Here is a 26,338-nt window from a genome sequence, read left to right on the forward strand (position 1 = left end):
TGCACTAATCTTCATTATTGCTGTTCATATTACTATTTGGTACCACCAGTGAAGCTGGCAGAACATTTTTATGGTACTGATATGCCATGCCAGTGCATGTTTATAGTTACCAAGGCCTCTTCGTCCATTCTCTGCATGCCATTTTTTTTTTTTTTTCGTTTGTTTTTATTTTCATGTACTGTGCCTCCAAATCTCAGAAATTTATGGTACATCCATAGGAAATGCAACAAATGATATTTGGAGGTTGAAAATATGGCCCCACCTTGCACCACCGCGAATGAAGAGGTGGCCATGCATGTTGGGTTTTCTGCATTAACTACAATTGGATTTCAGAAAAAGTCAAGCATGCTTGGTAAGACCCACATCTAGTGGATATACTGTATGTTTCTGAGATTGTAATACCCCTTTAATGAGGATGATTTCTACTGTGTATAAGCACAAACAGTTGGCAAGGAAAGGGTCTCTCCTCATTTGTGTAAATGCAGTAGAGTGACACCTCACAGTCTCCAGTGCCAGGTTGGAGGTAGACTATTAGTGGCTTGGCACGTCCTGTCATGTGAGACTGTTAGCATATCCCACTTCGACAGCACTCTTGAACCAACAGCAGTTGGATCCTTCATCAACCCTACACAGCTAGTGTCACCAGAGCTAGAGTATGACTAGAGCCTATAGCGATCACAACATTTGCCTAAGTGTATTGAGTTGCTCTCTGTCTGTCAAGTTGTGTACCCTTTTGAAATTGTATTCACCAGACAAGGTGCCTTTGGTTTGCATCCCTTATGCTTTGTTTAACAGATGTGCGTGAACTGCAACAAACCCATGTCAATTATGGGAGAATCCTTGTGTGGGGTGCCGTGAAGGCTGCACTCCCAAAAGATACACCCTATTTAATTTTCTTCATTAGGCAGTAAAAAAAAGCTAGAAGATCCTCAGGGAACCATATGTATATGCCATATATGTTTATTTTAAGACCTCATTTATAAATCTGTGATTTTTCATGTATGCAAAACACGGTCCTAGTTCCATTAGTTGTTAGGATCCATTTTTCATCAGTTTTTGCTCAGTGTGTCAGTTTTTACCATCAATGTTTTATCAGTGATTTTCATGTATGAAAAAAAATAAATACACTGCAGAGCTTCTCCTATCACAATTTTAATCACGGACAGCACTAAGGGTACTGTCTCACAGTGGCACTATGATCGCTACGACGGTACGATCCGTGACGTTCCAGCGATATTCATACGATATCGCTGTGTCTGACACGCAGCAGCGATCAGGGACCCTGCTGAGAATCGTACGTCGTAGCAGATCGTTTGGAACTTTCTTTCGTCGCTGGATCTCCCGCTGTCATCGTTGGATCGTTGTGTGTGACAGCGATCCAGCGATGCGTTCGCTTGTAACCAGGGTAAACATCGGGTTACTAAGTGCAGGGCCGCGCTTAGTAACCCGATGTTTACCCTGGTTACCAGCGTAAAAGTTAAAAAAAACAAACAGTACATACTCACATTCCGGTGTCCTTCAGGTCCCTTGCCGTCTGCTTCCCGCACTGACTGACTGCCGGCCGTAAGGCAGTGGCACAGCACAGCAGTGACGTCACCGCTGTGCTCTGCTTTCACTTTACGGCGGCGCTCAGTCAGAGCGGGAAGCAGACGGCCAGGGACCTGACGGACACCAGAATGTGAGTATGTACTGTTTGTTTTTTTTTTACTTTTACGCTGGTAACCAGGGTAAACATCGGGTTACTAAGCGCGGCCCTGCGCTTAGTAACCCGATGTTTACCCTGGTTACCCGGGGCCTTCTGCATCGTTGGTCGCTGGAGAGCTGTCTGTGTGACAACTCTCCAGCGACCACACAACGACTTTCCAACGATCACGGCCAGGTCGTATCGCTGGTCGTGATCGTTGGAAAGTTGCACAGTGTGACAGTACCCTTAGACTATACACCGATGCTATCTGATTTTTACAGACCTAAAAATTTATAATTTACTTTATAATATTAACCCCTTCATGACCTTGGGATTTTCCGTTTTTACGTGTTCGTTTTTCGCTCCCCTCCTTCCCAGAGCCATAACTTTTTTATGTTTCCGTCAATTTGGCCATGTGAGGGCTTATTTTTTGTGAAACAAGTTGTACTTTTGAATGACATCATTGGTTTTAGCATGTCGTGTACTAGAAAACGGGAAAAAAATTCCAAGTGCGGTGAAATTGCAAAAAAAGTGCAATCCCACACTTGTTTTTTGTTTGGCTTTTTTGCTAGGTTCACTAAATGCTAAAACTGACCTGCCATTATGATTCTCCAGGTCATTACGAGTTCATAGACACCAAACATGTCTAGGTTATTTTTTATGTAAGTGGTGGAAAAAAATTCCAAACTTTGCTAACAAAAAAAAATTATGCCATTTTCCGATACCCATAGCATCTCCATTTTTCGTGATCTGGGGTCGGTTGAGGTCTTATTTTTTGCGTGCTGAGTTGGCGTTTTTAATGATACCATTTTGGTGCAGATATGTTCTTTTGATCGCCCGTTATTGCATTTTAATGCAATGTCGTGGCGACCAAAAAATTCTGGCGTTTTTAATTTTTTTCTCTCTACGCCGTTTAGCGATCAGGTTAATCCTTTTTTTTATTGATAGATCAGGCGATTCTGAACACGGCGGTACCAAGTAATTGTAGGTTTGATTTTTTTATTGATTTATTTTGAATGGGGCAAAAGGGGGGTGATTTAAACTTTTATATTTTTTTATTTTTTCAGATTTTTTTAACTTTTTTTTTTTTACTTTTGCCATGCTTCTATAGCCTCCATAGGAGGCTAGAAGCTGGCACAACTCGATTGCCTCTGCTGCATAGCAGCGATCATCAGATCACTGCTATGTAGCTGAATTGCAGGTGTGCTATGAGCGCCAACCACAGGGTGGCGCTCACAGCTAGCCGGGATCAGTAACCATAGAGATCTCAAGGACCTCTATGATTACTATGCAGAAGCATCGCTGACCCCCGATCATGTGACGGGGGTCAGCGATGCGCTCATTTCTGGCCAGATGGCCGGAAGTGTTGGTTAAATGCCGCTGTCAGCGTTTGACAGCGGCACTTAACAAGTTAATAGTGGTGGGTGAATCGCGATTTCACCCGCCGCTATTGCGGGCACATGTCAGCTGCTCAAAATGGCTGACATGTCCCGGCTTTGATGCGGGCTCACCACCGGAGCCCTGCATCAAAGAGGGGGATCTGACCTCGGACGTACTATCCCGTCCGAGGTCAGAAAGGGGTTAAACCCTTCATGCTGCAGCCAATTTCCATGTTTTTGTTTTTTCCTTCCCATCTTCCAAGGGCCAATTTTTTTATATTTTCATCCACATACTGTAGCTGTATGAGAGATTGGTTTTTGTGGAATGAGTTGTAGTTTTGAATTACAGTAATAATTTTATCATGTGAGCCCACATCCAAACCTGACATTTGGCGTAACTGTACCTCATATGTCGAGAAAGGGTTGATCCATGAATCCAATCAAAAACTGACATCTCTATGATTTTATTTTGTGAACATTTTCTACATACAACACAGACATGTGAATAGCCCTATTGACTATAAGGGTATGTGCCCACAATCCGGAATACCAGGGTTTTGAACGCAGGTCACCTGCGCTGCATCCAAAATGCAGCGATCTAGGTTGCAAGCACAGTGGATGGGATATATAGAAATCCCATGCTCACTGTGCTTCTATTTAACACTGCGTAAACTCACCATCGGCATGGAAGAACGAGTCGCAGCATGTCAATTATCTGCAGCAGGGACGCTAGTCTCCACTGCATAGTCTCACCCATAGCCATTCATTGGATGAGATAAATCCATATGGTTCAATGAACAAATGTGGATTTACCAGTGTGATTAGAACGCAGTCTTTTGGATACCACGAAAATACTGCTATCTCCCGATTGTAGGCACATAGCCTAATGGGTACGTGTTCTATCAGTCAAATTCACAGAGCAAGTAAATGAATCACAGACGTCTGAAAAAAAAGCTAAAAGTGAAAAATAAAACTTTTCCTGTGTACCAAAGTGTAGCTGGTCTTCAATATAGCCAAGACAAATATTGTGGCTTGGCCAAGGCAGCATTTTTAAAAATTTTGGGATTCTTTCATTTTTTCTAAGGGAGAGATTGGGTTTTATTATGTCCTTTTTATAATTAGAAATCAACAAAAAAATTAAGTTACAACTTACAAGATATTTAAGTTCCTTAATTTGTTTTGCTGAGGAATTTTATTAAGTTGAATATACCTTCCCTTCTTTTGGTATGAGAACTATGGGTTTTCCATAGAGCCAACTCACAAAAGGCACTGTTGTGCTAAAAGTTAACAATTACTTAAAGCCGACATTAGCATGATGATTAATGTCACATTCAACTAGCATGCTGAGTGTCTGCCTTGGGGTAACTTGCGAACAAATGTCCTTGAAAATTACATTCATATGTTGAGAGGTATGATCTAAAGAATCTCAGAAAACAATAGATAAACAGTTGTCAAAGTTTTGGGTATTTCCGACAAATGTTAATCAGCAGTTCAGTTCAGGAAACCATTTTGTACTAATTGTATTACATCTTATTATGCTGATTAACATGTTGGTAGGAAACTGGGCGCATAACAGTTTATAAAAAAAAAACCTAATAAACAAGTTTAAGCTTTCAAAGCTTTTAAGAGATTTGAGTTTTACTGCTATGTTGAGCTAACAAAATGTGGGTCTACTTGCAAAGATTAGAAGGAAAGACATTAAACGCGAAAACTCTTGTTAATAAATCGAAAGTTAAAAGTTTTCTGCATGTTTTCATAGAAAAACCCTAAACCCTTTCAGGATCACTGTTTTTAAATCCCTAAATGGCCACAGCAAAGTCTCATTTTTTTAAATGAAGCACTATAAGGGGAAAATACCATTTTTTTTATTCATACTGGCCCCCAAAAAACTATTTTGGTACTATTTTTATAGTTTTCATTTGTATTACTTTTTTATAGAGGGAATTAATAAGAATAGGAAAAAAGTGGCTTAGTGATAACAGTAGCTCAGTAGTTAGCACTGAGCTACCTTTTTCCTATTCTTATTAATTTCCCCTATAACAAAATAATAAAAATTAAAACTATAAAAATAGTGACAGTGCTTACAGTGGCTCAGTAGTTAGCACTGTTGCTTTGCAGCACTGGGGTACTGGGTTCAAATCCTACCAAGGACAACATCTGCAAGGAGTTTGTATGTTCTCCCCATGTTGCATGGGTTTCTTCCCACATTCCAGAGACATACTGGTAGGGAATTTAGATTGTGAGCCCCAATGGAGACAGTGATGATAATGTATGCAAAGCGCTGCGTAATATGATAGTGCTATATAAGCAAAGCTTAATATTAATAATATTATTACATTGATCTAAAAACCTGATAGCACAATATAATCATCCATTAGCAATACCATATATGTATACTTGGGCCAATATGCATAGTTGCTATAAGGCTTGAGAACAGAGGATCACATATTTATTCTAGCAGATATGGGCAAGATAATAAAAGCAGATAAGGACACCTCTACACAGAGGCGTAGCTACCGGGGGGCAGAGGGGGCCATCACCCCAGGCCCGTGCTCTGAGGGGGTCCACCCTAAGCTACACTACTGTAACTGTATCGGTGTGTGCAGCACGCCAATACAGTTACATTCTGCGGCAGAGCAGGGAGAATCAATCTCCCTGCAATGCCGCCCGGCCTCTACGGGGCCCCTGAGCAGGGGAGGGGGCAGTGCCAGCAGTGGGCCCCCCACATGTCATCGCAGGTTCAGCTGTATCGGCTACATGCCGATACAGCTGACTGCTTTGATGAGAGAAGGAGCTCCTTCTCTCATCATCCCCCATCAGCGTCTGATGTCGCCGACGCCGACACTGACAGTCACTACCCGGGGCATGCAGTCCAGAGATGTGCAGGCGCTCAGAGCAGTGGAGGAACCAAAAAGAAGAGAGGTGAGTATTTATTTATTTTTATGGGGGCTGCTTTATACTACAGAGTCTGCCTATGGGGGGCTTCCATATACTATAGAGTTTGTCTATAGGGGCTTCCTTAAACTACAGAGTCTGCCTATGGGGGCTGCCTTATACTACAGGGTCTGCCTATGGGGTTCTACCTTATACTACAGGATCTGCCTAGGGGGGCTGCCTTATACTACAGAGTCTGCCTATGGGTGCTGCCTTATACTACAGAGTTTTTTTTTTGGGGTGCTGTCTTATACTACAAAGTCTGCCTATGGGGGCTGCCTTATACTTCAGAGTCTGCCTATGGGTTGCTGCCTTATACTGCAGGGTCTGCCTATGGGGGGCTGCCTTATACTACAGAGTCTGCCTGTGGGGGGCTCCCTTATACTACAGAGTCTGCCTATGGGTGCTGCCTTGTGCTACAGAGTATGCCTATGTGGACTGCCTTGTGCTATAGAGTCTGCCTATGGGGACTGCCTTATGCTATAGAGTCTGCCTATGGGGGCTACTTTATACTATAGAGTCTGCCTATGGGGGCGGCCTTGTACAATATAGAGTAGGCCTATGGGGAGTCAATTATTCTGTATGAAGACCTATGGGGAGTGCATTATACTATATTGAGGACTATCTGGTGCATTATACTATGTAGAGGCCTAGGGGGAGTGCATTATACTATATGGAGGCCTATGGGGAGTGCATTATACTATATTCAGGACTATCTGGTGCATTATACTATCCGTAGGCTATTTAGGGGGCCATCATACAGTGTGGAGATTACAGTGAGGGGACCATCATACAGTGTTGGAGCCATCAAACAGTTTGGGGGCTACTAAGGAGTCAGTAGATATACAGTGAGGGGGCATTGTACTGTGTATAAGAGAGCATCATACTGTAAATAGGGGGGCTGTACAGGGGAGACTCGGGACATTATTAAATCTAAAGTGGGCACTTATTGTTATAGGGGAACTCGGGTTACTGTGACTATCACAGGGGCACACAGAGGGCATTCTTACTTTCTAGTGGACAAAATATGTTTTCTAGGGCACTTGCACCCGGCATTACTATGTAATAGAGGGTTGCTTTAGAATTTAGAAGGCACAGAGAACCACACTGCAGGTGCAGTAATAGGGACACATACGGCAGCAGCAGCTCAGCATTGGGATATCAGCAGGATGAGGAGTTTGTGCAGGTTGGGAATAGATGGTGATGGGGCTGGAATATGAGAAGTGAAATATGTCTTTGTTGTATTCTCTGCAGCCGAGTCGTGGCTGGAAGAAGTTGTCATGTCGGTCTGGGCCAGATGGAAAAGACACAAAAAATGAATGATTCCATCAGAAAGAACGTCAGCGGTAAGTCATTATCAGTAACTGTGCTGTATTCGCTTTTATGTTCTGTAGGACTGGTAGGACTGTAGGACTGGTATCTACCTCTAACCATATGGCGGTAATATCCATGTTGGTCTTTGCATAGAGATTATTTTCAGCAACATCGCAGTCATCTGCTGAGGTCCTCCTCCACTATTAGGGTGCGTCACCGAGTTGTAATGAAGGTTTCCTGGTTAGGGGCCCACTCAGAAGTTTCGCCCCCCCAAAACTAAAACCCTAGCTACGCCTCTGTCTCTACATCAAGGGTTTCACGAAAAGGGAAGCTTCCCGTATTTCCATCTTAATACTGCAATAACACAAAGCCCATTTTGGATGCTGGGTTTACAGTTTTGTTTTATTTTTCATAACAGGGATCTAAGCATTTCAGCAACTTACACCTCAGGAAAAGCTCAATAGTCTTACTGATAAATTGCTATGCAGTGCAACCTTCCATTATAGTTAATGGGCTTTTCCCACAAAATAAGTGCATTTTTATTAATAGATCTTTGAATAAAAATGATTCCACAATTGGATGTGTTAAAAAAAGTTCCTGTGCTGAGATGATCTTATAAGATTATCTCAGCACAGGAAGATTTTTTTTAACACATCCAATTTTGGAAATTATTATTATTCAAAGATCTATTGATTAAAATGTTGATTACAATTTACTTTGTGCGGAAAACCCCTTTTAAACTGCAGATATACATTCAAGCCGTATGAAGCATGAGTAGCAGGAACGTTTATCATTCTAATAAATTGCTCATCCCAGGATGGTGACTGTAATGCTGCAATAGAAAATGTATCCATTTAAGGGCAGAGCTCTTGTCCCTGGACAATGACTACAATATAAGAATTGAACACTTCACTAATTTTCTAAGTAAATATATTTCTAAAATGCTATTGACATGAAATTCTCACCAGATGTTGGTAACAACCCATCCAAATCACACAGACAAAAAAATCAAACCATAGATGACCATAAATTAAGTTATGTGTAATAATGAGAAATGACACAGGAAAAAAAGTATTGAAGACGATTACTGAAATTTAAATATAACTTTGTATAAAAGTATTTGCTTCAAGACACCTCCTGCTTGGAGAAACTAGTTGCATGAACTGCTGAAGTGTGATTTTTGGGCAGTCTTCCACACAAACTCTCTTAAAATTCTGAAGGCTTCGTGGGCTTCTTTTATGAATTCTGATCTTTAGTTCCTTCCATAAATTTTATATTGGTCAGGTCTTTAGGTCAGGTGATTGGCTGGGCCATTCTAGCAGCTTTATTTTTTCTCTGAAACCAATTGAGAGTTTCCTTGGCTGTGTGTTTGACCTTTATTTCAGCCTCATCTTCCTGGGAGATGGCAGCAGATTTTTATCAAGAATGTCTCGGTACATTTGTCCATTCATCCTTGCTTCAATCATATGAGGTTTGCCAGTGTCAAATGCTGAAAAAAAGCTGTTCACCATGATGTTCTCACCTCCAAATTTCACTGTTGGAATGTTGTTTTTGTTGTGATATGCAATGTCTTTTAGCTTCAAAACAAGATGTATATTATGGCATCCAAAAAGTTCAATAGTGGTTTCATCTGACCAGACTATATTCTCCCAGTATTTTACTGGCTTGTCTAAATGTTATTGAGCAAATTTTAAACTCGCTTGAACATGCTTTTTGATCAGCAATGGAATCTTGCGTGGTGAGTGTGAATACAGGCCATGAAGGTTGAGTGCATTAGGGTAAGGGGGAGGTCCATATGGGGTCCGAAGAGGGGCGCGCTGGTTCATCTTCAGGAGTGGGCGCTGCCTCATCTTCTGTCCTGGGGCGTCTGCGTGGCGGTTCCGCAGGACCCGAGGAGGAAGATGAGGAGGAGTAAGAGGAGGAGGAAGAGGATGAAGAATCTGAAGAGTAAGGGTACGTGTCCACGTTCAGGAAGCGCTGCGTGTTTGACGCTGCGTGGGGCCGCAGCGTCAAACACGCAGTGTCCAGATGTTCCAGCATAGTGGAGGGGATTTTATGAAATCCCGTGTCCACTATGTGTGGAAACACGCATCCGTCGGCCCTGCAACTCCGGACATGCTGCGCGTCTTTTCAGATCGCACAATGTCCGTGTTCCTTGCGGCGACGCTGCGCCGCCGCAAGGAATAACACAGGGCCCTATGCGAGGGGTGCGATGATGCCAGATGTGTACAATGAACACATCCGGCATCATCGCTTCCCAGAAGGGGGCGGGGCTTATCGACGAGCGGGTTTGCCGCTCCGACGATACCGCCAGCCATCCTGAACGTGGACACGTACCCTCAGGGTATGTGTCCACGTTCAGGAAACGCTGCCTTTTTGACGCAGCATTGAGCAGCATGCATAAAAAAGCAGCGTCCTGATGTTACAGCATAGTGGAGGGGATTTCATGAAATCCTGTCTCCACTATGTAGTAAAAGACGCATGCGGCACACCCCCGAGAAAACTCACATGCGTCGCGTCTTTTAAGAACGCAGCATGTTCTTACATTGCAGAAAAAACTCAAGGACAACGCAGGTGACCTGCCAGTGACCTCAGGTGCAGATTTGGTCAGGATTTTACCTGCATAAAATCCTGACCAAATCCTGAAGCAATCCTGAACGTGGACACATACCCTAAAGGAATGTGGGATCCTCTCCCTCGCTATCAGTGTCGGAGGCAAGGAAAGAATATGCCTCCTCCGCTGAATAATTTTTTTGTGAGTATGGTGCTTGGGTGTAATTTATTGGTAACTATGTGTACATGTGGGGGGGGGGATAGTGTTTGGTGCAAACTATTCTGAAAAGAAAAAGCTAAAGGAAAAAAAAAGCAAATAGGGAGAAAGAAATACCTGTGAAAGGAAAAGTCTAAAACAGCAGGCCCTAGCTCTGATAAGTGAATTGCGTCACTTATCCAAGTTCGGCGGCTGCTGGGTGTGTGAACAGGGATGTGAAAAGAACAGCAGGCACGAGAGCTCTGATAAGTGAACCGCGTCACTTATCAAAGTTCGGCTGCGGTGGCTGAGTGCGCGCAAAGGGATGTGGAAAAAAAAAGAAACGAAAGGCATGGGTTCAGACGCAGCGGCTGGGTGCGCGCAAGGGGATGTGAAAAAAAAAACTAAATGAAAGGCACGGGTTTAGACGCAGCGGCTGGGTGCACGCAAGGGGATGTGAAAAAAAAACCGAAAGGCATGGGTTCAGGTGCAGCGGCTGGGTGCGCGCAAGGGGATGTGAAAAAAAAAAACTAAATGAAAGGCACGGGTTCAGACGCAGCGGCTGGGTGCGCGCAAGGGGATGTGAAAAAAAAAAAAGCGAAAGGCACGGGTTCAGACGCAGCGGCTGGGTGCGCGCAAGGGGATGTGAAAAAAAAAAAGAAGCGAAAGGCACGGGTTCAGACGCAGCGGCTGGGTGCGCGCAAGGGGATGTGAAAAAAAAAAAGAAACGAAAGGCACGGGTTCAGACGCAGCGGCTGGGTGCGCGCAAGGGGATGTGAAAAAAAAAAAGAAACGAAAGGCACGGGTTCAGACGCAGCTGCTGGGTGCGCGCAAGGGGATGCGGGAAAAAAGAAAATAAAGGCACGGGTTCAGACGCAGCGGCTGGGTGCGCGCAAGGGGATGCGGGAAAAAAAAAGAAAAGAAAGGCACGGGTTTAGACGCAGCGGCTGGGTGCGCACAAGGGGATGTGGGAAAGAAAAGTTAGCACGAGTGTTGATCGGTGAACTGCGTCACCAATCAACGCTCGGCGGCGCTAAGGGGGTGAAAAAGAAAAGCGAGCACGAGTGTTGATCGGTGAACTGTGTCACCAATCAACGCTCGGCGGCTGCTAAATTTGGGCACGGACGGACACGGCGCAAAGTGGGGGGGGAGGGGGAAGGGTAAGGGGGGTAAGGGGGGGTGAAGTAAGATCGGGCCGGGATCGGGGATGAACACTTACGTTTGTAGTCTCTCTTCTTTCTTCTGTCTTATTTCTTCTGGCTTCTTTCTTCTTTAGCTAGAATTATGGTGTCACAGGCTACTGTGGCACCACAAGTCTCAGCACAGGAGGGGATCTGTCAGCGTGACCGCTCTGCAGGAATCCTCACCAAGTGTGAGCATTCCTGCAGAGCAGTCAGACAGGTCAGGGGCAGGTGAGACAGGTCACAGAGCGGTCACACCGCTGCTGTGACCTGTCATTGGTGGGATCAAATGATCACATCGATCCCACCAATCAGAGGAGGCCCTGGTGATGCCAGTGTTGCTAGGCACCAGCCTATGATCGGAGCTCACAGCAGGTCAGGCAGGTCACTGGCAGGTCACCAGCAGGGCACAGCGTGGTCACATCGCTGCTGTGCCCTGTGATTGGCGCTATCGACGATCACATCGATCGCGCCAATCAGAGCTGCAGGATCCGGAGCAGGCAGAGCAGAGGAGGCAGGGCACAGCAGGCTGCGGAGCAGGTACTTACAGGCAGGGCACAGTGCGGTAACACCGCCGCTGTGCCCTGAGATTGGCGCGATCTATGTGATCCGGGGGGTTTTGGCCGATGCCTGGCGTTGCCAGGCACCGGCCCCAGGATCGAGTACATCGGTACTCGATCCTAGCCTGGGACCTCACTGTTTCAGCCAATCTGATTGGCTGAAACAATGAGAAAGGCTGTGATTGGCTGTTCAGAATTGAACAGCCAATCACAGCGATCGGGAGGCCGGGGGGCGGCGCCATACCCCAAGATGCCGAGGCCTTCTTCCGTAAGGTAAGATGGCATCGGAATTTTAATGCGATCACCGAGACTTAAGTCGCGGTGTCGCATTAAAGGGCATGACGTACTATCCCGTCAGTGGTCATACAGGCCCACCCCACCTCGACGGGATAGTACGTCCAATGTCAGAAAGGGGTTAAACAAAACAAACAAGAATATTCCATACCTTCCGTTGTTCAGTCTTGTCCCACGCTGTAAATCCATCTGAAGAGGTTAAATCATTTTACACTCAGGAGCTCTGCTAATGCAGCTGTGCTCTTGTCTGTAAAACTTTGTGAATGAATGGAATGCAGGGGAATGTCCTGTAGTTACCTCGAGTCGCAGTGATGCGCCCCCTGCTGGATGAACTCATATGAACTTGAGCCTGGGAAAACATTCTGAAAAGTTCCCAGTTTAAAGTGCAGTGAAATTGCAAATGAAGTGTAATTCCACAACTATTTTTTTGCTTTGTTTTTTTACCATGTTCATCAAATGTTAAAATTGACCTGCCATTATTATTCTCCAAGTCATTATGAGTTTGCAGATACCAAACATGTATAGGTTCTTTTTTATTTAAGTGGTGAAAAAAAATCCAAAGTTTGTTAAAAAAAAATTGCACCATTTTCAAAGACCCATAGCGTCTCCATTTTTCATGATCTTGGGCTGGGTTAGGGCTTATTTTTTGTTCGTCAATCTGATGTTTTTACTGATACCATTTTGGTGTTGATACTATCTTTTGATCGCCCGGTTTTGCATTTTAATGCATTGTTGTGGTCACTAGTGATGAGCGAATATACTCGTTATTCGACATTTCCCAAGCATGCTCGGGTGTCCTCCGAGTATTTATTAGTGCTCGGAGATTTAGTTTTCCTCACCGCAGCTGAATGATTTACATCTGTTACCCAGCTTGATTACATGTGGGGATTCCCTAGCAACCAGGCAACCCCCACATGTACTTATGCTGGCTAGTAGCTGTAAATCATTCAGCTGCGGCGAAGAAATCTAAATCTCCGAGCACTAAAAAATACTCGGAGGTCACCTGAGCGTGCTCGGGAAATCTCGAGTAACGAGTATATTCGCTCATCACTAGTGGTCACCAAAAAATAAAATTCTGGTGTTTTTACTTTTTGTCGCATTACGCCGTTTACCGATTGGAATAATCTTTTTATATATTAATAGATCGGGCGATTCCAGATATAGCTCTGGCAAAAATTAAGAGACCACCACATCAAAACCCTGTCATGGGCAGCCCAATCTCCAGACCTGAACCCCATTAAAAACCTCTGGAATGATATCAAGAGGATTATGGGCAGTCACAAGCCATCAAACAAAGAAGACTTGCTTAAATTTTTGCACCAGAAGCAGTGTGAAAGACTAGTGGAAATCATGCCAAGACGCATGAAAGCTGTGATTAAAAATCATGGTTATTCCACAAAATATTGATTTCTGAACTCTTCCTGAGTTAAAACATTAGTATTGTTGTTTCTGAATGATTATGAACTTCTCTTCTTTGAATTATTTGAGGTCTGAAAGCACTGAGATTTTTTTTATTTTGACCATTTTTATTTGTCAGAAAATAATACAAAATTTATTGCTCGGAAATTCGGAAACATGTTGTCAGAAGTTTATAGACTAAAAGAACAATTTACATTTTACTCAAAAATATATCTATAAAGAGAAAAATCAGGCAAACTGAACATTTTGCAGTGTTCTCTTAATTTTTGCCAGAGCTGTATATGTATTTTTTTAATGGCCTTTTCTTAATCCTTTCAAGGCTGCGGTCACCCTGGTTGCTTGTGCACCTTTTTCTACCACACTTTTTCCTTCCACTCAACTTTCCATTAATATGCTTGGATACAGCGCTCTGTGAACAGCCAGCTTCTTTAGCAATGACCTTTTGTGGCTTACCCTCCTTGTGGAGTGTGTCAATGACTGCCTTCTGAACATCCATCAAGTCAGCAGTCTTCCCCATGATTGTGGAGCCTACTGAAACAGACTAAGGGACCTTTTTAAATGCCTAGGAAGCCTTTGTAGGTGCTTTTTGTTACTTATTCTAATTTACTGAGATAATGACTTTTGGGTTTTTTTTATTGGCTGTAAGCCATAATCATCAACATTAATAGAAATAAACACTTGAAATAGATCACTCTGTTTGTAATGACTCTATGTAATATATGCGTTTCACTTTTTGCATTGAAGAACTGAAATAAAAGTAACTTTTTGATGATATTCTAATTTTGTGAGAAGCACCTGTATAAATAGCTCAATTGGCATTTTATGGGTGACAGATTTCCTTTAATGCCTCTGTAATATCAAAGTGACCTCAACATTTATGGTTATGGAGAAAAGGATAGTAGTCCATGCTCACCAACTGCCTGTTCCTTAGAAACTAATCACCTTCATGTGCTGTCAAATACTATTTGTACAGCTTATTCAGTGTTGTATAATTTTATCTCCCTATCTCAATTGCTGTTTATTTATGAGAAGCTGTAATGTCCTTTTACTATTCAGATTCACCTCCAACTGGCTGCTGCATTCTCTGCCTTAGTTTTTATACTGCTATGATGGTGCCTCCTAATTGGCTATGTTATACCATGTGATGTGATAACTGCATTGCATTTTTGGGAAGCTCGCTCGGCTATGGCCTAGGTCATGTGAGTATTCTCTGGCCAATAAAATCTTTGACGATATGTAAATTGGTGGCAAGCATTTTTGTGTATTCACACTAATTGAATAAAAAAATGATTGAATTTGCTGGGTCCAGCAAATTTCCAAAAACGTGAGACAAATTAGATTCCTAACAAATTGAATCACTCCACTTTATCCAGAATCTCTAAGAAATGTTTCTTGCACCCTAACACATTTCCTTCATAGAAAAAAAGCACAAGCTACCACAATGAGATCCTGGATTACCGTAATAGGATGACTACAAATGAATGAGAGAGAGCACAATGTCAATGAATATGCTTCAAGTTGTAATTGAGAAACTTCTCCTAAACAATAAAGCGATAAAATACTAGCGCTAGATTCGGTGACAGATTTAACATAAGGAGAGACAAACAAATGGAGAAATGGGACTCTTAGGAAAAGTAGAACTAACAAAAACACACGTGGCTATAATTTTCAATGTGTGATGCATACTCTACCCAAGTGAATTATATAGAAAATTAACTGATGTTTATCACATACCAGGTGTTACTCACTTGTGCAAACAGATATAGTACAATTTATATTATATAGAAGAAGGAGCAAAGTAAAATATCCGTGCTTGAAAAAACTCTTTAAATAGGAAGGACATGAAGAAGAGTATGATCAAGCAACGTAGACCAGATGACCTCGCACTACCCTACATTGCATTAAATGAAGAAACACACATTTATTTTCTTACTCTCAATAAAAACTGTATGTACAACTTGTCCTTTGTACATCTGGCACATATATATTGAAGTAGACCATTCCGCTTTTTTATGTCACTCTGTATACATTGCTCACCTGATGAATTGCTGACACAACAAATCCACTTTAGAAAAAAAAAACACAATAGGAAAGATGATTTGTAAAAAGAAATTTGTAGATTTTCAAAGAAACATATGGGATCACCATCATTTTAGACTATTTGTTTGCAGTGAATTGTTTTTGTGTATTTATTTATATAACACCATAAGAATATACATTGCTAAACATTTCTTATATTACAGATATAACTCATACATACACATAAAGGTGGTCTCATACTGCACTCCTTTTGCGATATATGCCAAGAAAACTTTTGGTGCATCACTTAAATGTTGTCATAGGCCTTTATTCATACAGCAAAGGCCAAAATACTATATTTTTTGCCTCTGTGTGGCAGATATTTTACGGCATAACTTTTTTCTATAGAGGGAAACGGTAAAAATGTATACTATGCATTATAATTGTTTACAATGGAAGTCAATGGGTAATGGGGGCTACTCTATGATTTTACAGTCCCAAATGTCAGTGGTCTAAGGTATTAAGAAATCCAACTATAGCTCCAATGGACACTGCAAGACTCAGAGGTAAAGCACTCTAATGAAGGGTAAAATTCATAAAATCATATTAAATGCACAGTTGGAAACTCCTGGGCTTGGTGCAAAAAATCCTTTTCTAAATGTCATATGCCACTGCATACATGACCCAAGCGCTAGAGTTCTTGTACTCTTTCTCTCTGAAGAGGCTATTTGTTTATTTATATTTCTTAGAGGCGCATTACATGGCCTGTTTGTCTCCTTATGCTGACTTGCCACTCTCCACAAGGAGAAACGTTACCCTTTAGTCCTCCTATCTATGGCCTATCAGCTAGCCAAATATGATCTCCTGCTTTGCACTCATGAGGGGAAAACATCCTGAAACATGTGTCTGCAGTTAAAGCTATTGATTTGGCTTCTTGTGCAGCAAGGCTTGATAAAGTGTCGATATTGACTTTGGGGATTACTTCATCCAATAAATTATTCTACAGTTCCTGTCTTTTTTCTCTCTGAAGAGGCTATTTGCACATTCATTGTAAGGTCTAAATTATTTTATTGCTTTAGCTTAGCTATAAAATATCACGTACACTTCTACCAACACTATTTCACTATTTTTTTGTGTTATGTGGTTATGTGGCAGGGAACCCATTGGGTCCTCTAGGTAAAAAGCTTAGGATGTGAATGCACCTCTGGCACACCATAAAAACGCTATTGATAACATACTTACTGCAATATTTAATTGTACATTTCTAAGCTTCTTGAATGTAGTTTCTTAACCTACATAGTTTCCGATTTTTTAAGGTTGAAGGTAGACTTAATGTCAGTATTCCGGGTTTTCTAAGTCACCTTGTGAATGATTTTGCCCTTTGTTAAGATGGAGTTTGCTGTTTGCCCTACTTCCTGTTCATTTGTTTAAAACCCGGGTCAGGTGTCAGCCTCTTTGCTGGAGTATTCTGATCTCCTTCAGCTCAGCTGCTGTTTCTGAGTGTGTCTCTACCTCTTGCTCTGGACATCTCCTGCATTTGTAAGCTACACTCTCTAGGTTATCATTAGTCTGCTGACTTGGAACTTAACCCTCGGTTCACTCCTTCTGGTAAGAACTGTGTTTTCTTTAACTTTGTTTCGGGACTTGTTCGGGACTGTGTGTTGCTACTTAATCCTTCATTTACTCCCCCCGGTGGGAGCTGTTGGTAACAACACCAGTATAAATACTTTAATGTGAACCTGTTTCTGGACTTACCCATGTTCAAATACTCTAATGTGAACTTGTTTCTGGACTTACCCGTGTTCATGCCACACCTGGGATGAACTTGTGGACTTGTTCTGGACTTCCCTGTGTTTACTTCATACCCAGATTAGACTCTTTCTGTGCCGACAGTGTTTGGAACTGCACCACGTCATGTATTACACTCACCCGGCTGAGGACTCTGCCTTAAGAACTCCGCCGATTCGCTGTATATATTTCAAGGACTCGTTTCATTTCAGGACACTGTGGGTTATCAGTATATTGTTTTGGGTGTTATTGCTGTTGTACAAATACACTATTTGCACTAAAGAAACCCGTCTCTGTCTGTTCATTGCCCCATGCTATCAGAATCCTTGAGTTCCTACAATAGTATTACAGGATACTCCAGCCTAAAAAAAAGGAATTCTGCTGGGGCAATGACAGAGACACGGGTAGACAAGATGTTTGCTATGATTAACTCCTTGCAGCAGGAGGTGGCGGCTATACAAAATAAGATTAGAGACATGGACTCCCGGGCTAACCACAATGCGCAGGTGTTTGGTCAGGCTCTCCAGGATTTACATACCCTGGTAGAAGCTCAGGTTACACCACCTGCTCAGCATACACCACCTGCCACCTGTTCAGCATACACCACCCGCCACTATGCCTAAATTGCCTCCTTTCCGGATTAATGGTGACCGAAGTCAATTCCGTGGGTTTGTTAATCAATGCATATTATTTTTTGATGTACATGCCTCCTACTATCAGTCAGATAGTACATGCCTCCTACTATCAGTCAGATAGATCTAAGGTACTATGTATTATTATGTTGTTGACTTCACGGGCACTGGCCTGGGCAAATCCTATGGTTGAAAGTCGTGATGTACGTCTAAATAATTTGGATGATTTTCTGGCAGCTATGGCGCAAATGTTTGATGATCCCAACTACCGTGCCTCAGCTGAAAAACCCTTGCTTTCCTTACGCCAGGGGAAACATTCAGTCATAGAGTATATTACTGAATTTAAGAGGTTAGTAGTGGATACCAACTGGGATGAAAATGCTTTATTACCAATTTTCAGGAAAGGGTTGTCCAGTACAATCAAGGATGAGCTAGCTCGCTCAGAGTCTCCACAGGAGTATGAGTTATTTTTACAACACTGTGTGCGTATTGATACCCGTCTAACTGTACGCAGACAAGAGAAATGGGCGGCTTCAAATCGCATCACTAATTTTACTTTTCCGTCTAGGGAAACTACCAACAAGAACCTGCGGGAAGCTGAGGAGGTGCCTATGCAAGTTGACTCACTGCAAAAGCGTGAGAGTAACGAACGCCATGAATATCGGTTTCGTGAGCATTTATGTTTTTACTGTGGTCAATCGGATCATTTCCTCATTAATTGTCCTAAATGTCCCAGGCGACCTAACAAAGTGTTGGCGGCAGTGGGGGACTATGACAATACGGACACTGAGTCAGAAGTTTCAGAGACCAGTTTACATATAGATGCTGTGGTTCCCCTAACAGTGATGCCGACTTCCCCTAAAGATCAAGGGGAGAAATACTCTTGTTTTTCTTTTCCTATTCAGATTCTGTGGGAGGGACAGTGGATACCAAGTTCTGCTATGATAGACTCTGGAGCGGGTGGAAATTTCATGGATTCTTCTTTTGCCAGGGAACATGGTATTAAGACACAACTAAGAGCCTCACCAGTCACCATGGAAACGGTGGATGGTTCTCCATTAGTTTCCGGACCAGTAGACCGGGAGACGGTGCTTCTGAAGTGTAAGATGGAACCAGACCATCAGGACACACTTTCCTTTATGTTAATATCTTCTCATTTTCCTGTAATTTTAGGAATTCCCTGGTTACGGTCACAGAATCCAAGCATCAATTGGGAAACCAAGGAGATATCCTTCCTTCCGAAGTGTAGTCCTACCATCAGTCCACAGGTAACGGCTCCAGTTACCCAGAATTTGGAGGAAACGAAACAGGTATCTACTCTCCCTCTGGTTTACCAGGAATTCTCGGACATTTGTGACAAGAGGAAGGCTGACCAACTCCCTCCACATAGACCTTATGACTGCCCCATAGAGCTGCTTCCTAGGGCAGCGATTCCTTTCGGCCATGTATACCCATTGTCAGCTCCAAAATTAAAGACATTACGAGAATACATAGATGAGAATTTAGCCAAAGGGTTTATCCGACCATCCTCTTCACCAGCGGGAGCCCCCATATTCTTTGTAAAAAAGAAAGATGGCACTCTAAGACCTTGCATTGACTACCGGGAGTTAAACAAGGTAACCATTCGTAACAGGTACCCGTTGCCTTTAATTCCTGAATTGTTGGAGAGAGTTCGTCAAGCTAAAATATTTACCAAATTAGAGCTTCGCGGGGCATATAATTTACTCCGTATACGTCCCGGAGACTAATGGAAAACAGCCTTCAGATGTCGGTATGGACATTTTGAATATTTAGTGATGCCATTCGGACTCTGTAACGCTCCTGCTGCTTTTCAACACTTAGCCAACGATATCTTCAGGGATTTACTGGATCATTTTGTAGTAATTTATCTGGATGACATCTTGATTTTCTCTGATTCACTACAGGAACATCAGGAACATGTCAAGACCGTGCTCAGACGTTTGAGAGATAATCATCTGTACATCAAACTCGAAAAGTGTGAGTTTCATTGCTCCAAGATTCAATTTTTAGGCTATGTTATTTCTCCCCAGGGATTGAATATGGAGTCCAGCAAGATCCAGGCGATCATAGATTGGCCAGTACCAGGAAACATCAAAGAGGTACAACGATTCATTGGTTTTGCCAACTTTTATAGACGTTTTATCGGGAATTTTTCAGAAATTGCCCGTCCCATCACTCTCCTCACTAAGAAGGGGAAGAAGTTTGCATGGTCTTCACAAGCCCAGGAAGCCTTCGATCGCCTCAAGGTTTGTTTTACCACAGCTCTGATATTGATGCACCCGGATCCTGCACTGCCTTTTGTCGTGGAGGTGGATGCTTCTGACTGTGCACTGGGAGCAATCCTCTCACAACGAACCAGAGACAAAGGTTTGTTGCACCCGTGTGCCTTCTTTTCTCACAGGTTATCATCTGCTGAACTGAACTATGATAGTGCAGACAAGGAACTTTTGGCAATCATTTCCGCCTTTAAGGAATGGAGACACCATTTGCAGGGAGCAACTCAACAGGTAGTGGTGCTCACAGATCACCGTAATCTGGAATTCCTTAAGTCCGTCAGATGCCTTTCTCCTCAACAAGCTAGGTGGAGTTTGTTCTTGAACCAGTTTGATTTTATCATCTCGTACCGCCCAGGTTCACATAATGGGAAAACCGATGCACTATCCCGAATCCACACGATGGGACCCCGTCTAAGACCATCTTGTCGGATGCCAATTTCATAGGAGTGCTCCAGGATCGGGACTTGTGGGAGGAAATCAAGCTGGCCTATGATGATATTTCTTGCTGCCCCACCTGACAATGTGAATCTTGTCTTTCAGAATGGTGTATGGCTTAGAAAGTGCTGTATTTATGTCCCTGAGGCTGTGAGACTTCGAATCCTCAAATTGGTCCATGACTCCGTATTGGCTGGTCATCGGGGGGTACAGAAGACGCAGGAATTTTTAAGTCGATTTTTCTGGTGGCCTACCTGCTTGAAGGATGTGAATGACTATGTCCACTCTTGTGAGGTTTGTGCCCGGTACAAGGTTCCTCGTGTTTCACCTACTGGCCTTCTTAAGCCACTACCTGTACCATCTCGCCCTTGGGGGTCTATTTTGATGGACTTTATTGTGGAGTTACCCACCTCTGGCGGTAAAAATACTATTTTGGTGGTAGTGGATTGTTTAACGAAGGCTGCTCATTTCATTCCTTGCACTGGTCTTCCCTCAGCTACAGAGACAGTGGATCTGGTTATCCAGAACGTTTTCCAGCTGCATGGGGTACCAGATGAGATTATCTCTGACCGGGGAATACAATTTACCTCCAGGTTTTGGAAAGGATTTTGTTCTGTGCTCCACATTAATGTTTGCTTGTCTTCTGCATACCACCCTCAGACCAACGGGCAGACTGAACGAACCAATCAAACCTTGCAGCAATACCTACACTGTTACGTCAGTCATTTGCAGGATGATTATGAAAAAAGTCTTGCACTCAACTTCAGTATATTTTGTAGATTTATTATTAGAGATAGCACTGGAAACGTTTCAGCCCCACAACGGGCTTTCATCAGTCACTACAATGTTAAAGAAAAATAAAATGCAATACAATGCGATACATAAACAAAACATAAAAGAAACAAAAGTATATACAAAAATTGTCAAACAATCAATTAGAGCCAAAAGATTCATAGATTCATATCATAGTGATGGTATCGCAGTGAAATCGCGCTTAATAGCCTCGCTAGGTATATTGTATGGGTAGCAGATATACGTACGAATGGAGCACATACCGTGCTTGTGCCAACCAGTTTGTGGCAAAGAGTCCTTATATTTAGGATGCAGACCTGAATGAGGTGCCTAATGTGGTAAAAGAAGAGAGAACGTGATGTATAGCGTTCGGATGGACAGGTTAAATGGACTGATATAGAATGGATGGTACTCACAGGAGATGACCCCTTAAGGGAGAATAATCGTGGTAAATGAGAGGAGGATGCAATTGCTTGTAGAATGTAACTATCAGACATGGGGGGAGAGAGGTAAGCACCCCAGCGGCTTCCCAACAGGTATATTTACTATTTTGGTACCGGCATATGGTTTCTGCCATATGTGCTGCCTTTTACTTCATGTGCTCACATGAGCCTGCTTCCTATCCCCTGCAGCCCGGGTCTCTTATTTGGCCGGACTAGGTGACAACCTTCAGCCATCTACACACAATTCTAAGGTATATATGTACACATAATTGGGGGCTTTGTTACTTTCGTAGTATATCAGCACTCTACATTGTTTTTATTTTTTTTATCTTACCTCTCTCCCCCCATGTCTGATAGTTACATTCTACAAGCAATTGCATCCTCCTCTCATTTACCACAATTATTCTCCCTTAAGGGGTGATCTCCTGTGAGTACCATCCATTCTATATCAGTCTATTTAACCTGTCCATCCGAACGCTATACATCACGTTCTCTCTTCTTTTACCACATTAGGCACCTCATTCAGGTCTGCATCCTAAATATAAGGACTCTTTGCCACAAACTGGTTGGCACAAGCAAGGTATGTGCTCCATTCGTACTTATATCTGCTACCCATACAATATACCTAGCGAGGCTATTAAGCGCGATTTCACTGCGATACCATCATTATGATATGAATCTATGAATCTTTTGGCTCTAATTGATTGTTTATGACAATTTTTGTATATACTTTTGTTTCTTTTATGTTTTGTATATGTATCGCATTGTATTGCATTTTATTTTTCTTTAACATTGTAGTGACTGATGAAAGCCCGTTGTGGGGCTGAAACGTTTCCAGTGCCACCTCTAATAATAAATCTACAAAATATACTGAAGTAGAGTGCGAGACTTTTTTCATATTGCACTTTATGATTTGGGTACCTAGTCTCTGCACCGGTCTATAGCAGTGCACACGGAGTTTCTTCTTATTTGCAGGATGATTGGCTGAAGCTACTTCCACTTGCAGAATTTTCGTATAACAACTCACAGAGCAGTTCCACAAAGGTAACGCCTTTTTTCGCCAATCTGGGATATCATCCAAATATTTTGCCTAGGTCTCCGGTTGCTACTTCGGTACCGGCAGTTCAAGACAGAGTGGCGGTGTTGCAACGTAATCTTGAAGTTTTGAAAGACTCCCTGACCGCAGCACAGGAGCGTTACAAGAAGTCGGCCGATAGATTCCCGAAACCGGCACCCATGTATAAGGTAGGAGACTCGGTTTGGTTGTCCACCAAGAATCTAAAATTGGGTGTTCCTTCGCAGAAACTAAGTTCATCAGTCCATTCAAGATCACCGGGATTGTGAGCTCTGTTGCTTGTCGGCTGAAGCTGCCACGAACTCTAAAGGTACACCCAGTATTTCATGTTTCTTTATTAAAACCGGTCTCTCTTAACACATTTCAGGGACGTATCGTACCTCCTCCTCCACCAGTGTTGGTTGATGGCGAAGAACAATTTGTGGTACAGGACATTATCGATTCAAGACTTCATAGGAACCGGCTTCAGTATCTAGTTAGATGGCAGGGTTACTCTCCTGAAAATGATTCTTGGGAACCAGTAAGTAACATCAATGCTCCCCTGAAGGTTGCTCAATTTCATCGTAGATACCCAGACAAGCCTGGTCCAGGTTCGTCCTGAGGCTGTTTCTAGGGGGGGGAGTAATGTCAGTATTCCGGGTTTTCTAAGTCACCTTGTGAATGATTTTGCCCTTTGTTAAGATGGAGTTTGCTGTTTGCCCTACTTCCTGTTCATTTGTTTAAAACCCGGGTCAGGTGTCAGCCTCTTTGCTGGAGTATTCTGATCTCCTTCAGCTCAGCTGCTGTTTCTGAGTGTGTCTCTACCTCTTGCTCTGGACATCTCCTGCATTTGTAAGCTACACTCTCTAGGTTATCATTAGTCTGCTGACTTGGAACTTAACCCTCGGTTCACTCCTTCTGGTAAGAACTGTGTTTTTGGAACTTTGTTTCGGGACTTGCTTCGAGACTGTGTGTTGCTACTTAATCCTTCATTTACTCCCCCCAGTGGGAGCTGTTGGTAATAACACCAGTATAAATACTTTAATGTGAACCTGTTTCTGGACTTACCCATGTTCAAATACTTTAATGTGAACTTGTTTCTGGACTTACCCGTGTTCATGCCACACCTGGGATGAACTTGTGGACTTGTTCTGGACTTCCCTGTGTTTACTTCATACCCGGATTAGACTCTTTCTGTGCCGACAGTGTTTGGAACTGCACCACGTCATCTATTACACTCACCCGGCTGAGGACTCTGCCTTACGAACTCCGCCGATTCGCTGTATATATTTCAAGGACTCGTTTCATTTCAGGACACTGTGGGTTATCAGTATATTGTTTTGGGTGTTATTGCTGTTGTATAAATACACTATTTGCACTAAAGAAACCCGTCTCTGTCTGTTCATTGCCCCATGCTATCAGAATCCTTGAGTTCCTACAATAGTATTACACTTAAGTCCATCAAGTTCAACCTTTAGCCTAACAGGTTGATACAGAGAAAGGCAAAAACCCTAACTGCCCCATAGGGGAAAAAAATCCTTCCTAACTCCTCATACAGAAATCAGTTTTCTTGGCTCAAAGCCCCCATAAAAAAAAAATCCAGTGCCCATAATCTGTAATATTATTATATATTACATATGTCTGACAATTTATGCACAATGTACCAGTTATCAAAACTTGATACAATGTATTTCTTTCTTTGGCTCCATCCTATATGATATTACAGTATATATTCCCTATTGCTAAAGATATAAAAAACTTGGTTCGCTCGACAACAGTTAATTCTAGGCCATTAGATATTTAAATAAAAAAGCTAACAACTGTCATACACATACATGAGCGCTGATTTCATCTTTTGTTTCAGGAACACATCAAGAATAAAGTGAAAACTAAAGGTATCAGTGAGTTTCCTTTGTAAGTTTTCAATTAAAGGTGATCCATCTCTTTCACTTTAAACACTTAAATCAGACGTCCCCAACAGAAGACAAACAATGTTAAATAAATACAGCAAACGTGAACTCTGTAAAATTTGTGTTTGGATATCAAACACTTGGGACATTTTTACGTTACTTCTCATAAAATATAATACTCTACCATACTAGATGAGGGGCCACAAAGCCTCTTACAAGAGGAATGCTCCTTTTATGACCGCGTCACGTCAAGAGTCACTTACATTCTTGCACTCTCGCTCTTGGTGTTTCATCGATTTTTATTTCTTCAAAGAGTATTTATTCTTGACATACTCAGTGCATTATAACATCCTTACAGTTTCTTTTCTTTTTTTTTTTAAACACATTCTAACATCCATGAAGTAGGTTCATAAAAATAGATCAGACGAGGACAGATTTATGCTTATCTCCTGAATAAAGTGCTTTGAGGGTTAGCTCTTGAATACACTTACAGCAAGGCTGCCTGCGGAGCTAGGCCTTGGCCCTCATGTCTTCAATCTAGGCTAGGCAGTAGGACGTTTTTGTCTAGATGATAGCTTGTAATGTTTCAGATGAACATGTTAAAAAAAAACATTTATAGCAGAAAATATCTGTAAAAATGGAAAAAAAATACTATTTTTCCTGTTTACTTGGAAGCTTCAAATCCTTTTAGCTGTGGCTTGCCCAGCGGTAGCAGTATGCAGCAAATGATAAAAGTTTAAAAGTACATCCTTATGAAACATTCATTTGTATATAAGCCATATGCCCTTCTTTACAAGTTGTTATCACATACTGGAATACGGCATTTTTAAGCTGCAATCCATTTGAAGCAGGTTAGTCTAGATTTTTACTCTTAACCTCTTCACGCCACTGCCATTTTCCATTTTTTCCGTTTTTGTTTTTTCCTCCCCTTCTTCGAAGAGCCATTATATTTCAGTCAATATAGCCACATGAGGGTACGTTTTTTGCAGGACAAGTTATACTTTTAGTTTCAACAGTTTTTATTTCAGAAAACATCATTAAACATAGAAAACATAGATCGCAAAATTCAAGAATCCCCTCGCAAGGGGAAATATATGACAGTTTCAGAAGCAGAAAAATATAATATCCTTGATGAAATTGTCATAGTTGTATAAATCCAGTATATAACAATTTAATCTCATTTATATTTGAGTTAATAGAAGGGGGAAGGAGAGGAAGAAAAAAAAAAGGGGGGGGCAAAGAACATTGAGTGTTAGCAGTGAGAGTTAAGTTGACTTGAGTTGTTAGATTACATAAACCAAAAATTAAAGTTATCGATAAATATAGACATAGTTGCATGTTATGTGGCTAGAGACAATATTCTAGAGAGGTCAACAAGTTATACTTTTCATTCATTTTACATATATAGTGTAGTGGAAACCAGAAAATGAGTTCCAAGTGCGATGAAATTACAA

Source organism: Ranitomeya variabilis, chromosome 2, assembly GCF_051348905.1.
Source record: "Ranitomeya variabilis isolate aRanVar5 chromosome 2, aRanVar5.hap1, whole genome shotgun sequence".
Classification (NCBI taxonomy): domain Eukaryota; kingdom Metazoa; phylum Chordata; class Amphibia; order Anura; family Dendrobatidae; genus Ranitomeya; species Ranitomeya variabilis.